This window comes from Antechinus flavipes, chromosome 5 (genome assembly GCF_016432865.1).
Source record: "Antechinus flavipes isolate AdamAnt ecotype Samford, QLD, Australia chromosome 5, AdamAnt_v2, whole genome shotgun sequence".
In the NCBI taxonomy this organism is placed as follows: domain Eukaryota; kingdom Metazoa; phylum Chordata; class Mammalia; order Dasyuromorphia; family Dasyuridae; genus Antechinus; species Antechinus flavipes.
Genome location: NC_067402.1, coordinates 4195168 through 4213204, shown reverse-complemented (window position 1 = coordinate 4213204; position 18037 = coordinate 4195168).

The following is an 18037-nucleotide window of genomic DNA, read 5'->3' as shown; positions in this document are numbered from 1 at the left end:
AGGCATTTCTCTAAGCCACAGAGGAGACCACACAGCAGATCCTGCTCCCAGGCAGCTCACAAGGCCGAGGGATGGGCCGCTAGGGGGCGGCACAGGACCAGCGCTGGGCCCGGGAGCCGGAAAATTCAAGTTCGAATCCGAGCTCTGACTGTGGCTCTGGGACACGGACACATGGCAGAATTTACTCACCTCTCGGGATCAGGGTTACCGCTCACTGCCCAGGGGATCCGATGGCGTACCAGTGGCGCCTCATAAATGCTCAGTCCTTTCTCTCCCCCCCCCATTTGTTCTCATTGATTCTTGTGCCCCCTATTGAGGGAGGGGACAAAGGAGGGGGCGGCCTCTGCCTCCGGAGCATCTTGCAGGTGAACCGCCGGCAGCAGCCTGGACCCAGGAGCCTCCCCCCCACCCTCCACAGGCTGACCTTTTCTCTAGCCAAAGGGCGCCTCCTGACTGTGAGGAGAGAGGTCCTCACACCCCAAACTCTGGGGGGCCATTTGTGTGTTTGTGTGTTGTGTGTGGGGAAGGCCTGTGACCTATCAGGCTCCTTGCACTGCACACACACTCACGGACACACGGACACACACACACAGATAAATACATACAAACACACATATACACAGATACAATATACAACATACATACACACAGGCACACACAGATACCCCCTATAAACTGCAGATACATACAAACACACAGATACATATATACACACACAAGACACATAGACACACACAGACATACACAAACACACAGACATACACAAATACACAGACATAAACACAAACACACCCAAATACACACAGACACAAATACACACACATACACAGACACACACTAATGCACATGGGCATGTTGAAGCCAAAGTGGGCATCCTCTGCAAACACATGGGCGCCGCTGCTCTGTCAGCCTGGCAGTATCAGAAAAAGAAAGGGAAAAAAAGGACAGGCGTGGGGGGGGGGAGTGGGGTGAGAAAGGGAGAAGACAACTTCATTTCCTGAGGCTGCTGGGGGGGGCCCTAAGAGTTGGCCTGCCCCCCCCAAGATGTTGGGCAGAGCTTTGCTCCCCAGCCTGGCCCGAGGGAGTCTGGGGGATTTTCTCTTCCTCCCAAATCTCCCTCAGGCAGGTGAGGCTCCCTGGGCCTCCTTATCAGCTCCTACCAGAGCCTGCCGCCCTGGCACTCCCCTTCAGAGCCTGAGAGGAAAAGAGATTGTACCTGAGCCGTTACCAAGACAGAATGGCTGTGAGTGAGACCTCGGCACTCTGAGCTGCTGAGGGGCGGGGAGGAGGCTTTCCCTACTAACATGGCTCTCCCCCTCTGCCCCTTCCCTCCCAGCCATGGGGCCTCCACTGGCCCCATTTCTTATGCACATGATTTATGTGGAGAGCATAGACGAAAACCTTAATTCATGGGGTCTTGGTGACTCCCCCTCAGAGGACCTCTTAGACAGCAGGGATAGCTGCTCTGTGTCTGCCCAGCACCCCGCGCTTGCTCCTCTGGGGCGTCTGCTGGTCGCTGCCTCTCTGGGGCCTGCTGGGAGACAGGGCGGCCCGTGGGAACCCAAGATTCCGCTCCTTCCCCACTGGGCCCCAAGACAGATCACAGTCTTTGTCCCGGAGGGGCAGTGTGGTGGAGTGGGCCGCAGAGGGTCCGGGTCCAGCATCGGTTTGGCTATTTTTTGTCTCTGGGAAGGCGGGCCACGTGACCTGGCGATACCATCTCCTTCTAAATCTCCCGGGCTAGCGATGAGCATCAGAATCTGGCACCAGGCAACATTTCCTGAACACGATCAGATAGAATGGGCTCGTTTGGGACCGGCCTCCCTGTGGGGGAAATCAGTTCAGCATTTATTAGGTACTTACTCCGGATGGGCCGGCCTAAGCCTGGGATTCAGACACAAAATCGTCTACTTTCTGCCTCCCCCTCCCCTCCCTCACCCTGGCAGATTGTATTGGGGAAGGGGATGGAGCACAGAGAACAGAATGCAAGGAACATGGGGATGTGGGGAGTCCTTAACGAGGTGGGGTAAGATGGAGAGGAGGGGGCTTGTGGAAAGACTTGAAAGGACCCTGAGCCTCGGAGGAGGCTGGGAGGAAGTCACGGCATGGCATGGAAGTAGATTATAGTAATTTAATGAAGAGTTTCCTTCTACTTTCCTTTCCTTCTCCCAACGTCCTTCTCCCAGGGCTGATCTCAGACCAGCCACGCGGCCTCATCCACCGGGATTTTTGTCTTTGCACAGATTTTTCTCCAGGGAAGAGCTCTTGGTGTCTGGGAGGGCTCTCCCTGGGTCTTTGAATGGTTTAGGGAAGCGGGCCGGAGCTTGGGCTGTTTGGCTGAAGCACGGCCCACATTTCATCTAAGGGAGTCACAAAGTCTCCTTGACTTCTGAACCGGAAGAAATGACCATGTTCTAGATTCTTGTTGCTCTTGGGGATCCTCGTCCAATGACATGACTTTGGTCGGTATGATGAGAGACAGAGACAGAGACAGAGACAGACAGAGAGAGATAGAGACAGAGATAGAAGAGACAGACAGAGAGAAGGAGGAGGAGGAGGAGGAGCAGGAGGAGGAGGAGGAGAGGAGGAAGAGGAGGAGGAGAGAGAGGGGGAGGAGGAGGAGGGAGGGAGGGAAGGTGGAAGAGAAAGTAAAGTAGGGAGGGAGCAAGAAAGAGAGAGACAGAGGCAAAGACAGAGAGAGAGAAAGAGAGAAAGAGAGAGAGAGAGAGAGAGAGAGAGAGAGAGAGAGAGAGAGAGAGAGAGAGAGAGAGAGAGAGAGAAGGAGGGAGGGAATACACATTGAAATCCATGCTTTTTGCCAGTCCAAGGTCATGTGCCCAGGAGCCACACATTGTCATTCCGTAGTCACCTTTGCTGCTGGAGGAACAGCAGAGACCGTCTCTTTATGGTAAGAGGGAGGAAGGCCCGTGAAGGAAGCCGACCTTCTTCGGGAGAAGCAGACGGGCTCCCCTTGGGGAGAGAGGCCGGACACTGTTGGAATAGATTTTATTTAGAGGGAATGTGAAATTTGAAAAGGAGGAAAGGGAAAGAAGCCAGCCCAGCTGGCCCTGGATATTGCCACAAGGACAGCTCCAGGAGAACGGTAATGGGAAGTTCCAAAGCCAGAGGAGAGGGGAACAAAGGCTCCTTCCCCCCTTGAGCTTCTGTGAGTGAGTCTGGGATAAAACCTGAAAGGCTGGCGTGGACACCGAGAGAGTGGCCCAGAGCTGAGAGTGTGGCCGTGAGAGTTAATGATTAAGTTGGAAAAGGCCAAAAGAAGCAAGGGACAGAAAACGTGGACTAATCATGGCGCTCTTCTCCTTGCTTTGCATGAGCCAGGGGAAGCGGTGCTGCAGGCCGGGCCCGGGCGTTTGCGGCAAACGTTCCGAGGAAGATTTATGGTTTGCACACCGCTTCCCTGCCTTGGGATTGGGAGACACGGGGTGACTACTAAGCAGGTTCTCCAGGCGTGGAGCAGGTATTTTTTGTCTCGCTCCTTGGTTCACTCTCTCTGCCTGCCTCTGCTCTTTACTGGATATATGGCTGCGCCTCCGTTTGGAGTAGACCATGCGGGCAGTGGAGTCCTTGAGGGAGCCACTACAGGACGTCCGGGACAGAGAGCCGCAGAGCCAAGGGCAGAGTGGGGGCGAGAGCCACAGATAATTGGGCCGTGGAAATGAGACAGATATTCCATGTGGGGAATGTTCAAGAGGAGGCTTCGGGAATGGAGTGGAAGGGTGTATGTGTGTGTATGTGTGTGAGTATGTGTGAGTGTGTGTGTGTGTATGTTGTGTGTGTGAGTGTGTGTTGTATGTGTGTGAGTGTGTGTGTGTGAGTGTGTGTTGTGTGTGTTGTGTGTGAGTGTGTGTGTGTTGTGTGTGTGTGTGTGTGTGTGTGTGTGTGTGTGTGTGACAGTTTCCTTTCACAGGATGAGAGTTCCCTGAAGTCTCCCCAAGTACGTCTGTGTCTGGGAATCAAAGGCAGTTGGCAGTATTGGCCCCTCCCACCAGAAGGGGTGAAAACCCCTGCTCCCCCGTCCTTGGGAGCCCCAAGATGGCTCAGCCGGGGCCAGGTTAAGGTTTCAGAGGCCAGGGATGAATGGCTGACTTCAGGTCTGGTCAGTGAGTCTGTGATCCGGCCTCGCAGCTGGGAGCCCTGGCAGATGTCCGGCACAGCATGTCCAGGCAGAGGTCTTGAGTTCAACTCCTAGTGTTGACCCTCACCCAAGGCATGTGGGCAAGCAACAACATTCTTTGGCCTTGTTTTCCAGGGGACTGGAGTGCGTCGTTCAGCCCCGGAGCCATGATCCGGTGTCATAATCTTCTATGGCTGGAGCTTGATCGGAGGCACTGATGGGGCGTGGGGGGTTGGCAAGGATACAGACCCCGCGTGGACGGTCCAGGACGGGAAGGTGGGGCCGGGCAAAGCTGCCCAGACGTACCAACCTGGAGGGAGGACCCCGGACAGTCTGACAACAAAAGTGAGACTGCCTCGGAGACAAAGTGGAAAAGAGAGAGTGAGAGGAGGTAATTAGCATCGGAGGACAGATCGCAGAAATGAAAACCATGATGAAGACTGGGGAGTCAAACAGCCCGGGAGACGGAAACAGCAAAAACTGGGTGGCCTTCCAGTGTGAGAAAGCCATCCTCCCAGCAGCAGCCAGTCCCTGTCCCTTTATCTGATCTACTTTACCTGAAGGGGGATGAATGAGTGTCTTCCTGATTTGGCTAAAGGAACACTCCCAAGGGTGATGAATATGCAAATAACAGGTTGTGGATCATCACTGGGTGGGGAAAGGACTTGAGAACACTCTCTAGGAAGGATGTGGATCAGCTGAGGAGGGGTCACAGGTTCCCTGGGGCTATGGAGACCCTGCCACCTGAAGGCTTAAGGAAAGAGTAGAGCCCCCCAATAAAGGAGACTTAGGGTGACTTGGCAGGTTTCTCCTGGAGGGGCATCATTTGGAAGAGGGACTCTGCTTGTTCTGTGTGGCCCCGAAGGGCAGGACCAATGGCAAAGGGAATGGTTTGTCAAGGAGCAGCTTTAGGTTGAGTGACAGAAAACTTCCTGACAACTAGAGCTGTCCCAAGTAAAAGGGGCATCATCAAGTGGTAATAAGTGCCCTGTCTCTGAAAGTATTCAAAAAAACCCTGCATGGCTTCTTATCAATGACAGTTTGGAAGGATTCCTTGTTCCACTCTGGACATGCTGGGAACCTTGAGTACGTGAATTCCTTGACTTGGCCCCCATGTCGGTGTAGACACGCCTTCTCCCTGACATCTCTGGTCTTGGGGGGGCACTCCCTCTTCAGCTGCAGACCGCTCAGCCTGCAGGACCCTTGTGCATTCATGGCTACGATTCAGTAATCAGCGCTCTGGGCCCTCCCCCAGTCTGAGCCTCCCAGGGACCCCAGTGTCGCCCTCAGGGCGCCATGCTCACCTCCTTCTCAGGTCACTCTCTCCTGTGCCTGCTGCTGACTCTGGCTCCTGTCCCCAGGCCAAGTCCTCATCACTGGAGGCTGCCTCCACCGCCCACCCCACTTGGCTCCTTTCGTTGCCCTTGGGTTCCTTCTGATTTCGATTTGTCGGGGATCACGACGTTCTGTGATTTGCAGCTCTAGAGCGTCTCCGGGAGAATATGGGTGTTAAAAATTAATGACATCCGTATACATTTGGAAAATGAAATGCCAGGAACTCTGGCTAACTCAGCTGGATATTAGGATTCAGGCCTGGTTCCCACACAAAGGGGCTGCTCGTCGGCCAGCAAGGGCTTGTTCTGGAGCCTGGTGATCGCTGCACCTTGACCCTATTCAGGGTGGCCGCACGGGGACACCGATGACCTCTCCGCTGGTCTGGGTTACATCGGAGTGTGAAGAAGGAAAACGAGGGGCTGGATCCTTCCTCCCGCAGGAGGCCCTGACCATGAGCCCCTGGGAGGGCCACACTCAAGCCCCTCCCTTCTCTGCCCCTTGCCGGCTGTGAGCTTGGGGCAGGGCGTAAGCTTCCCGGAGCCCATTTGCTCGTGTGATGGAGGATGGGAGTATTTACTAATGAAAGGGACCAATAATCTAGCCCAATGGGGGAAACTGGGAAGAAGGGACTTGTTCAAAGATAGACAGGAGTGTTGTCCCTTCTGACTTCCGGAAGCCAAGGTTTCGGGCCTCTGACACAGATTTACTCAAGGGAGCAGGTGAGGGCTCAAAAGGGGCTGCCAAAAAAGCTTTGTCACTATTGAGCTTTTGGGGAACTCTAGCAACTTGCACTAGAGTGAGTGGAGACAGGTATGGCCTAGGGGAACACAGACACACAAGGGGAGAAGGAAATAGGACTGGAGTTGATCCACCTGACTCTTTTATGCCCCAGCAGGGGCAGGGTCCCGCATGAGGACCCATCACCACTCACTCATCATGGGGGTCAACAGTGCCCATTTTAAACCAATCAGCATGTGATACACCGGAGCGGGGAACAACATGCATGGGATAAACCACATAAAATGTGGGCAAAGTACACACTCGGTTATTTTAGGGGAGGCAAAGGGCACTGCCAATCGGGGGACCCGTGAAGGCCTCTGCTAGAAGCTGGGATTGCTGCTGGATCTGGAAGGAAGCACGGGGGCAGGAAGGCTCAGAAGACTGGGAAGGCCACAAGAGGCCATTTGGTGAAGGGCCTCCTATGCCAGAGAGAGACCTCAAGAGCCAGAGGGCAGAGGGAATGGCAGATTAGAAGGGAGACCGGAGAGAAAATGGAGATGCTGTGTTCCTAGGCAGCTGTTTCAAGGACTGATTTTTTTTTTTTTTTTTAAGGAGACATGGCTACGTTTGTAGGAAGCAGGAAGGGAGCTGATCATAGGGGAGCCTGGAGTTAATGAGAGGGGAGGGACGGTAGTGATAGAATGAGCAGAGATGGGAAAGTGAGCAGGGCCTGTGATAGAACATTGGTTTTGGCCAGGAGAAAGGTCATTCTCCAGAGGAAGTGGGGGTGGGATCTGGATGCTGTGAGAACTTCTCAGAAAGAAGTCTCTGTGTAATGAGTCTGGATCCTCAGCTGAGTGGGTAACAGGAGGGGAGCTGTGGGAGATGAGGGGGAGAAGATTTGGAATGGCCAAAGAGAGCGGGAGAGAACACCCTCAGTGAGGAGAAGAGGGGCTGCTTTGCTGCAGAAAGGGCCTGGGTCAGATCGAAGGGTCATATGGGTACTCACTAAGAGTAGCTTGTCTGTCCTGGGAGCTGCTCTTTCTTCTCCCGACTGCACATCCTGAACTCAATTGGCAATTTGAGCTGGAAGACAGACATGCTGCCCAGTTCCCATCATGCCCCGGGTAATAGCATGGATCTCTGGGAACCACCTCGGGAGCTTTGCCTGGCAAGGCTGGTGAGCTGGGCTGTTGGGCAGCTGTCTCAGGCACCCGAATTGTTGCTCTGGCTTCCAGGATAAGACTGGCCCAGCAGGGAACTGGGGGGAGATAAAGAAGTCGAGACTCAGGCTTTGCATTTAAGGGATTTATAAGCAGAGGAGAGATGGCAGGACTATAAGCAGGAAATATGCAAAAGGTAAAAGCAAAAACAAACTGTTAAGAGCTGGGATTACAGTGCCCTGGATTCAGGAGAAAGGAGTGATCTTCATGGGCCAAGATGTTTCCTGGAGGATCAGAGATGAAAGGCAGAGCAGAATGGTGGGAGGAGCAAAGGGGTCTTCCAGGTGGCAAGGATGCTCCGAGCAGAACCCCCTTGCTTCCTGCACTCGGCCTGGCTTGGGAGGCCTGGCCACTTTTGGCTTATCTTCAGAGCAGCCACCCTCTTCTTCCCTCTCGGGACGCCTGACGCCGAGCTCTTCCAGCCAAAGGGGTGGAGAGACTTCCCTAAGGTGAGAGCCGGTGCTTCTCTTCGGAAGCTTGAGCCATTCATGCCGGACCAGAGCAGATGGCCAGCTGGAGGACAAGGCAGCTCCCCACCAAATGTCCTAGCCTGGAAAGGAAAAGGAAGCCGGCACCATTTCCACAGTTCCCAAAGAGCCAGAACTTTGGAGTCATTTGCTGTGACAAAAGCTCATTCTGAGAAGTTTCTCAAGCTTTCTTGTCTGTCCCGGGACCACAGGATCATCCCTAGAGCTGGAAGGACTCCTTCCCCCCCCCCCCCCATCATTGTACCAATAAGAAAACTGAAGCCTTGAGGACCTGTCCAAGGTTCCCCAGGTAGGGTAGAAAGTAAGGTTTGAACCTGGATCCTTTAGACCAGAAGGAAGCTCTTTGTATTGTTAATCAAGGCAATCAGACTTTACTAAGCTCACTGGGTCGGCACTACATTAATCTAGAACAAAAGCCCGACCTGCAGGACTCGGGGGACTCAATAACAACCACTCACTTTTATAAGGTGTTTTGAGGTTTGTAAAAAGAGCTGTTCACAAAATAATACACTGAGATCAATAGTGCAAATATTATCGCCTCCATTTGGCAACCGAGAAAACCGACAGAGAAGGGAACTGGGGTGTGGGGTTCTTTCTAAGGGTTCTCCTCTCTCCCATCCAGCAGATCCCGGAGAGGGAAGGGATCGTCCCCAGATCATATGAGTACCAGGCAACTGAGCCAGACCCCAAACTAGGATACTCTCTGGATAGCTTGCTGCTTCTTAGGAAAAATCTGCCAGTGCCAACAAAACTACTCCCTGCCTGAAAATAGTTAAGGAGTCTTGGACACCCCCCTCGCAGCCCACTTTTGTACAGTGACTCCCTGCATTATTGCATTACTGATTGCATTGCAGTCAAGGAGGCAGGCCAACTTCCCCTCTGAGGTAGTCTGGGAGTATCAGATAAAAGCAAGGAGACGCTGTACATGGTCTTCATAAAAGTGGTGAATTTGGAAGCAAGAGGAGCAAGAAAATGAGGTGACACCTTATGGTAGAGAAGCTGTGTCTCTGAAGGGAATCTTGTATACTGGTCTTTACTGTAAACTGGGAGATCTTAATAAGCCAGTCAAAAATAAGCATTTATTAAGCACCCACTATGTGTCAAGAACTGTGCCTGACTGGCAGTGGGGATACAAGAAAGGGAAAAAACAAAATGAAACTCACCTCAACCTGTCCCTCCTCTCGAGGAGCCAGGCGGCGATGACTTTGGGACCAGATCAGCAGCAGCTTTCTCCTTGTTAATGCATCTGGAGCCCTTTCTAGTTATTTCGAGTGAGCCTTTGCTAGGAAGTCCGGCAGCCTGGCAGTCAGTGATCGGGGGACCCTGGCAAGTAAGACTGGGTGGCTGGGGAATCTACCTTTTCCTGTCAGCCTTGAGGCTCAGAGAGAAAAGACACAGGGATAGTGAAACCAGCTTTTGGTGCAGAAGGAACGCTCCCCACTAGAGACAGATGACTTTTCCTCCCGGGATACTTACTTCTACTCAAGTTTTCCTTTGTTCTCTTGGGATCAGATGGTGGTATTATCAGAACACTGGGAAATGGGCTCTAAGATGCCCGTGCTGAGGATCTCCACAGACTTCGCTATGGTAGCTTTCACTGTGGAAAAGTTGGGGTGCAACCGGCACTTGTGAGGACTGTTGTGAACGGCTGTGGAGCTGATCAGGAGCTAAATTGAGTCATTGGTTTTCTGATGTGTCTGGGAATTAAATTTCCCTGACATTGTGATTCAAAGTGCACCACGGTCTCTGTTAACAAATAGAAAATAATTCTGTCAACTGTAAAGCATTTGGGGCTGGGAGAAGGTGGCCTGGAGAGTGTAGTTAATTTAACAAATTGATTGATGTATTTTGTTTGTATAGTCCAGTTATTTTTGGAAATCCTTCCACAAGCCACATCCTGCCCTTTTAATGGGCAATTGGAAGGTGAATATCCCGGGTGGGGGCTGTTGCCCTTAATTAGCAGAACCATACAGGTGGGTGGCTTCCTAGGAAGAAGAAGCCTCCAGAACCAGCACAGGGAATGGTGGTAGTTGGGAAAGCCTGTGTAATTGGGGGACAGCTGGAGACTATATCTCAAGAGGGCTCCCCTGATCTATGCCCCAAGAACAAGCCTTTATTATATACTTGTGTCCATGTCAACAGAACAAGAAATGGGACTATATAAGGGGCAAGGCTTAGGAAGAGAGGGTGACTTGGAGACACAACAAGATGGGGCTGAGATCTAGTCTCCACGGGGTCTCCATGGTTGTGGTATCAGAGTGGCCACCATTTGGTTGACTTGTATATCAAGGACAAAATCCCGTCAGAATCACAGTGACAAATTAGGGGGTGAGAACCCATCCTTCTGGTTCAAAGGGATGTTTGTAGGGGATCATTTCTCTTAGTTTCATGAGCTCCAGAATGAGGGGTTTGGATTCAAGGACCTCTAAGACCCCTTCAAAGTGTAAATTTCTAACTCTCCAGTCCTAGTGCTAAAGAGGTCCAGATCCTGATTTATTCTAGGATCTTGGGAAATTAGTATGGACTTAGCTAAGCAAGGAGAGATGGGGACATCATTTTGGAGGAAGATTAGTCATGAGTTCTTATTCTATTCATAAGACTTATTACTGTTGGGGAAAGAGAGAGACAGAAAGATGGAGAGAGGGAGAGAGAGAGAGAGAGAGAGAGAGAGAGAGAGAGAGAGAGAGAGAGAGAGAGAGAGAGAGAGAGAGAGAGAGAGAGAGAGAGAGAGAGAGAGAGAGAGAGGAGAGAGAGAGAGAGGGAGGAAGAAGAGTAAAAGGGAGGAAAGGGAGGAGGGAAAAAAGGGAGGGAGGGAGAGAGAGAGAGAGAAACAAGGAGTGTGCAAGTGTGCTCCCTGGTCAGCAGCTGCTAGCTTCCTGTCCCACAAACCAACTGTGAACGCCTTAGGGGAACTTGCTTCTCCCATTGGTGTATGAAACAGAGAAGGCACAAGCTGCAAGTGCTGCCCCACTGGATCTGGACGCTACCATGGGCCCTTTGGACCATGTAGGTTCCTTGAACTCTAGAATGGAGGGACTGGATTCAGTGACCTCAAATAACATGGCTCAGCACTGAGCCCTTGAGCCCAGCGATGGCTGCAAGCAGGTAGCGGGCTCGCTGGGAGGCCTAATGAGACCCCTTGCTTCCATAGAATTTAACAACAGAGATCCGGACAGGTACCAAAATGACATTATTTCAATGGTCAAACAAATGATGCATCATTCTTTAAAAGTCGGTCGTTGATTGATTCTAGTTTGTGGAGCGGAATACTGCCAGATGAGCTTGGGACTTGAAGAAATGAATATGAGTTCCTTCTAAATAATGTTTGGGCAGGATTTAGCACCACCGGTTTGGTAAATAATAGGATAATCTCCTTGCCACCAGGATTCCCAGACCCAGATTGTGAAGGGGAAATTTAATTCCCAGACACATCAGAAAACCAATGACTCTATTAGTGATCTTCTGGAAAGATGCAGGACTTTTTCCTCTCCAGTGTAAAGTTGCAAAGGGGTCGGGACCTCTGCCACGTGGAAGGGACCATGCCCTTGGCTCCTTACCCCAAAGGCGGGGATTTCTCCCCGAAAGTTTCCTTTTGGAGTCCTGAGGGACAGAGATTTAGGGCTTTCTATTCTGTCAGTTGATTTTCCCAGTGAGTTATAAAGTAGAGGCAGCAGGAACAGCTATTTTAATGAGGTTTTCGTTTGTTCTGAAAGTTTGTTTATAGCAAGGTGATAATGCGATTAGCTGAGTTGGGAAATGAGAAATCTCACCCCGAGCACCTGAAAGGAACTTTCTCCTCAGGAAGCCCGGGTGGCTCGAGGCGTCTGTCAAACACCATAATGGCCCCACGGACTCCCCCTGTCGGAGCCCAGATCCTCCCCCAGCTGCCCGTGGGACAGGAGAGCTGAGGCTCCTTTCTCTACAGATCGGAGCGCCAAGTTTGGGCAGAAACGGCTGGGGCACGGCCGATGCCCCCGTCTGCATCACTGCCCGCGGAAGGATGGAGAAGCCCATCGTCCCCCAGAGAGGCGCCCTCCCTTGCGATCCAAGCAGTGAGCCACGGATGCCCAGGAGCCGTCTCCCTCCTGGGAATCACCCTGGCAGAGGCTCCCTTGGGCGGCCGTCCCCAGGGGTTTGAGATCAGCTTCAGGGGGAGTTGCTGCTTAATGACTCTTGGGGGTCAGACGTGGTGAAGATAAATGAGGGAGGCACAAACAAGGGCCCTCCGGGTACTCCCACTCTGATAGGGGTAAGAGGCAGGGACCAGGTGCACATTGTGTGCGCTGGGGAGAGAAAACATTAATGGCAGGTAGGGCTGGCCCAGGCAGTGCGGGGTGTGTGTGTGCACATGAGTGTGTGCGTGTGTGTGAGTGTGAGTGTGTGTAAGAGTATGTGTGAGTATGTGTGTGTGAGTGAGTGAGTGAGTGTGTGTGTGTAAGAGTGTGTGTGAGTATGTGAGTGTGTGTGAGTGAGTGAGTGTGTGTGAGTATGTGAGTGTGTGTGTGTGAGTGTGAGTGAGTGTGTGTGTGTGCAGAGGGACAGTGTTGTGGGCAGGGGGAAGGATTTTGTGGATGAGCAACAGGGAGCAGGCAGACATGGCTGGACCACAGATTTTGGGAAAAGGAGAGGAAGGGCCACACTCAAAAGGCCACTAGTTGCTGCAGGAGGCCACAGGGAGCCACTGGAGCTTCCTGAGCAGGAGGTGGTCAGGCCTGAGCTGAGAGGGGAGACCTGGAGGCAGGGAGACCCCCCAGGAAGGCAGAAGTGCTGTCAGAGGTGAGGAGCCATTTCCTGTCCTGCTCACCTTCGGGGAGGAGATTGATCCCATCTCCTTGACTCGCTGGCACCTGCTGTTCCGCCTTCATGAGCTTTCATCTGATCCCCTGGGGAATGGGTGGGAGCTGAGGGTCGACGGCCCTTCCCCTTACAGAGAGGGGCTTGGTCAGGGTGGGCTGCTGAGTGGTACGGTGAATAGAGAAGGGGTCTGGGGTCAGGAAGACTTCCAGTGTTCAAATCCCATCGGGCACTCTGGGCAAGTCTTCACCTGGCTGCCTCAGTTTCCTCATCTCTAAAATGAACTGGAGGAGGAGATGGCAAACTGCTGCAGCATCTTTGCTAAAAAAAAACCCAAAAAAACAAAAAAACAAACCCACGTGGAGTCACAAAGAACTGGACATGACTGAATGACAACAAAAATCCCTCGGGATTGGGTCGCTCAAATGACAAAATCGCTGCCCACAGAAGCAGCGGGCGGTTTGAAATCGTTGCCCGGCTGCATTCAGTGCCTTGTGGGTGTGAGAGGCCCAACAAAGTCCTTTTCTTTTTCTCTGCCTAAGTTAGCCTCCTTAGGGAGGACCAAGATTTTCTTTTTCCCAGGAGGCCAGGCTCGCACTGCGCGGGTGTGATCCAGGGGACGCCTTGTTGGACTAGCTGGCCTTGGGGACCGAGGTCCTGACAGGGATCCACCCGGCAAGCTTGGGGTTTTATTTAGGTGAAACATAAAGCACCTACTGTGTGCCAGGCTGAGCCTACTGCATGAGGTGAAACTGGCCGCCCTCCAGGAGCTGAATCAAGGTGATGTAATAAGGATCACAGGTGGGAGCTAAATCAAGGTGATCCAATAAGGAGGCAATCCAATAAAAACACGTGTGGGAGCTGATCCAAGGCGATCCATTAAGGACCCCGGTGATTTCTGGGGGATGAGAACACGATCCAAAAAAAGGGGGAAAAAGCGTGTCACGACATATTTGGACCCCTGTCTACTCTAGAGCCCCCCTCCCCCGGTTCTGGGGGCTCCCCCAGCCTCCTCCACCCTTTCCCAGGGGCAGAATCCAAGGTCTCCCGGGCCCCTCCCTCCCCCGGGCAGCGGGCTCTGTCCTGGAGGCTGAGCTTCAAAGCATTTCAGCCTGAGCTCTCATTTTCTCGTTCGAGGCTGTTTGCAAACGGAATAATCACTGTTAATTTCCCTGCGATTCCGCGCTGACAATAAGCCCTCTTTGTAATCAGTGTTTGTGGCGGGGGAGCCGGCTCACAAGAGGGGCTGCCTTCTGGGGCTGGGGGGACCCTGCTCTTAAGGCTATTATCTTTTTTCTTTCAAGTGAGACATCAAAGGAGCTTCGTACAAATAACAAAGCAAATTTGGGTCAAATTTCACATGAAAAGAATCCAAACAACATTATGTATTATCTTCTTTATTCCCGGGGAAAATAAAAATGCTCTTCAAACATCCGAATCTGATAATATCAGCCCCTCCAGCCCCTTCCTCTTCCCTCCTTCCCCTCCCTCCCTTCCCTTCCCTCTCCTCTTCTCCCCCTCACCTTCCCCCCCTTCCCCAAATCTGCTCCCAGGCCCCTAAGCTCGGGGTTATGAGTTTCCACTCATTTTGATGCGCAGGGATTTATTAGGATCTGGGCTTCCCGGCTTTGGAACAAAGGAAGAAATCTCCATTTTTATCCATTGTTCTTTCCTCCCTCTTTCAATAAATGAATGGAGCTTAAGTATAATGGCCCAGAACTTCATGGGAGCCTCCGATAAAGCTTATCAAGATGATGTAACTGATTTCCAGCCTACGCTCAGGATGCTGGGGGATTGCTCCGGCCGCCTCGCGGGCTTCCCCGTGTCTCAGCCAAAAGATGGCAGCACCGGACACTCCGGCTGCGGGATCTCTGGTCCCAGCAGGAAAAAAGCCCCGGCTCTGGCCTTTGGGAGCCGCTCTGGCCTCTGGGAGCCGCTCTGCTTGGGACGAGCGAAGCCGGCCTGCAGCGGACGGTCACCTTGGGCAGCCCCAGGATCTTATTGATGCCATCGAATCCTGATTCAGGGCCCATCGAGGGCCTTGTCCAAGGCAGTGGTTAGAGCGCTGAGTTCCAATCTGCTCTCAGATCCTCGCTGCGCGACCCTGAGAAAGTCGCTGCTCCCTGTCTGCCTCAGTTTCCTTATCTGTAAATGAGCTGGAGAAATAAAAACCAAACACTCCAGTATCTCGGCTAAAACCAACTAATCACCAAGAGTCGGACGTGAGTGAAAAAGGACTCAACGGCTCAGTTTCATGCAACCTAAAAATCTAGTCTGTCTCGGCCGATGGGCACAATGCAGGGAAGGTCTTGGGGGCTATCTGCGCCGACTCCTGCACTGTACAGATGAGGAAACCGAGGCTGAGGGAGAAGGACCGGTCTGATGTCACAAGGGCCGCCAACACTGGGCCAAGCCACCAGCCCAGTCCTCTTCCCTGTAGTCCAGTTTTTGCTGTTCTCCCCTCCTCCCTCCCCCCCTCCCCCCCCAGCCGAGTCCTGCCATCGCTGCACTGTGTGAAGTCCTGGTCTGTCCTTCTGGTCCCCTACCCCGGGACCCAGTCTGCTAGTCCAGGCAGGAAGTCCACTTCCTCCACAGTGGTGATGCTCCAGACATGGTCCGACCAGGGCACAGGACGGGGGGCGGGGGCCTCCCTGGGCTGCACGGTAGGAGCCCGTACCTGGCCACCATGTTGGCTCCTGAGTGATCGATGGCCGCCGTGCTCCCTGCTCTTCCCCCAGCCCAGCTTCTCCTCCAGCCTTTCAGGGGACCTGGTCTACACCCACAGCGCCTTCCAAGGCTCCTTTGCCATCCAGCCTGGCCTGCAGGGCCCCTCACTGGGGACAGAGAATGGAGATTAGACATGGTCCCTGCCCTTGAGGAACCGATAATTGAATGGAAGAGACAAGGCAGATTAACATGTAATTAATTTAGATAGAAATGGTAATTAGATGAATGGATTGGGGAGGATGGGGACCAAAAATGCGTTTGTGGGATGTTTATAAATAGGAAGTGGTTTGGGAAAAGAAGAAGAAAAACAGTCTTGGGCTGGAATCTCCTGCGTCCCTGCTTGAAAGTCAGGCCAGGCCCAAGGTTGGGTCCCCTGCCCTTTGGAGGGGAACTGGGGCCTGAAGCCGGCCAGTCATTCCCTGCCACCATTGGCCTGTGAGTGGGGACCCGGTCGTGTACTGGGGACGGCTCCGAATCCATGGGGCAGGATTTCAGGGGAAATGGGGAAAACCCTGCTGGGGTCACAGGGATTTGGGAGGGAGCTTTTTCTAAGGGAAGGTGTGAGGAGCATTTATAAGGCTGCCAGGAGATCTCTGAGAGAAGAGAGGGGTTCTGCTGGAAGGGAGCTGTAAAGGGGGGAGGAGGGAGAAGAGCTCTAGGGCTGAGTTTGCTCTCCTGGGGTGGGGCACTGGGGCCTCCTGGAATGGAGGGGGGAATGGGGGATTTTTCATAAGGAGTAGGTAAGAAAGAGAAAATGTTAAGAGGACACGTCTGTGGGAGGTCATGGAGAGACCAGAACATACGAGGGAGAACCTTTGGGGAAAGGCTGATAGATGGAGAAAGGGAAATGGCGATGGAGAAAGGGAAATAATGATGTTCTCCTAGGTGTTTATTACAGCTCAGCTGGCCAGAGATGGGGAGGAGGCATTTGGGAAGTAGGCGGCGGGCCCCGCAGAGGGCAGCTCCGAGCAGCTCCAATTATCCCTCTTCACCCAAATCACAAGATCTCATTGACTTGCCTTACCATTGTCCTCCCTTAGAACATGGGGGAACAAGGCAGGAAAACTGGATTCTGTGTGTCATTCTTATCAAAATGCAATAGAAAGAGCCCTGGCTGTGGGGCCTGAGGGCCTGGGTTCAAATTGCACTTCCTGGGCAAGTCACTACTTCACTGGTCCAAGCTTTTTCTTTAGGGAAATAAAGGCATGGGATGCGAGGAGCCCTTTTGGTTCTAGATCAATGGTTTCAGGACACTACATTCATCAGGAGCTAGAGGAACCCCTTCTGGTTTTAGATCAATGACCCCATCGTGCCAGATTCTACGAGGAGGATCTAGGTTCTGGGTTAGAAGGGACAAAGTTAGGTGTGGGTGGGTGTTTACTGCTTGATCCAAGATGGAGGAGATGACAGCTGGCTGAGCCCCTTTAATCCAGAGGCAGAAGATTTCAAGGTGGCCTGAGAGAGGCAGCATCCCATGAAGGAAGACTGCAAAGGGAAACTGAGCCTGGGCTGGATGGGAAGCCTTCGTGATGGGGGCGGAAGAGGCAGAGGGTCTGCAGTGACCTGGGCCAAGTGGGGTTCTCCCCAGAAGATCTCTTTCCTGGCAGCCCACCCTGGTGCACAAGAAGGAGAGGCTGCAGCGGGCGGTGGGAAAGCAGATGGATCTGGAATTGGTTGAATGGGGTGGGATGTGGGGCTGTGTGGTCTTTGTGACAAGTGGAACAGGCAACACACACACACACACACACACACACACACGCACTGGGGAAGAGAATATTTTGGGGACGAGGCACGGAGTCCCCAGGGCTCAGAAGGGCCGTCCTCAGGAAGAGATGCCAAGCTCATTCTGCCGAGTCCCAGACGGCAGAACTGTGGACAATCAACAGAGCTAGAAAAAAAGGCGATTTTGGCTCAGGAAAGGGAGATGCGGTAGCCAGCAAAGTGTGGCTCCCCTTTTTGGGGCCATCAAGGCCTCCCTTTGGGTACCTGCTGGGCCCCCATGGCCCTGGCTATGCCCTCTGACCACTCCCTCGGAGCTCATCGTGGAGGGACCAGAAGAAGCTGCAGATGGGGTGCATGGGGCGCAGGCTGAGGGAAGCCGGTGACATTGCTCCGAGATTTGAGGACAGTTGTAAGACTAGGAGACCCGAGGCTGACCCAAAGTGACGGGACAGCGCCCCGCTCTGGGACTTGCACCGAGGGAGGCCGGTTAGAATTCTCTCTTTGCCCCTGACTCCCCGTGGTGTCTTGGACCAATTACTTCTGGCTCTGGGTCTTGTTTCCTTTCTAAGATGAGGGGTCGGGCTGCCCTCAAATGTCATTGCTGGAGGGGACCTCCAGTTCGGGTCAGCCCTGATTCTGAATAAGAAGTGGGCTGCGTCTCTGGGGAGGCTTTCTGGAGGAACTTGACTTGACCATGAGTAGAACAGAACGAAAGCTGTGGGGGAACGAGTCATTTTCAAAAAGTGTTGGGATACGGGAGCCTCCTGCCAGGGGCTGCTGGAGTCTCACTCAGACCCGTAGAGTGGATCTCTTCATGGGAGAGGATGATGACGATGACAATGATGATGATGGTGATGATGATGATACAAGGAGACTGAGAGGCAGTTGTGTTC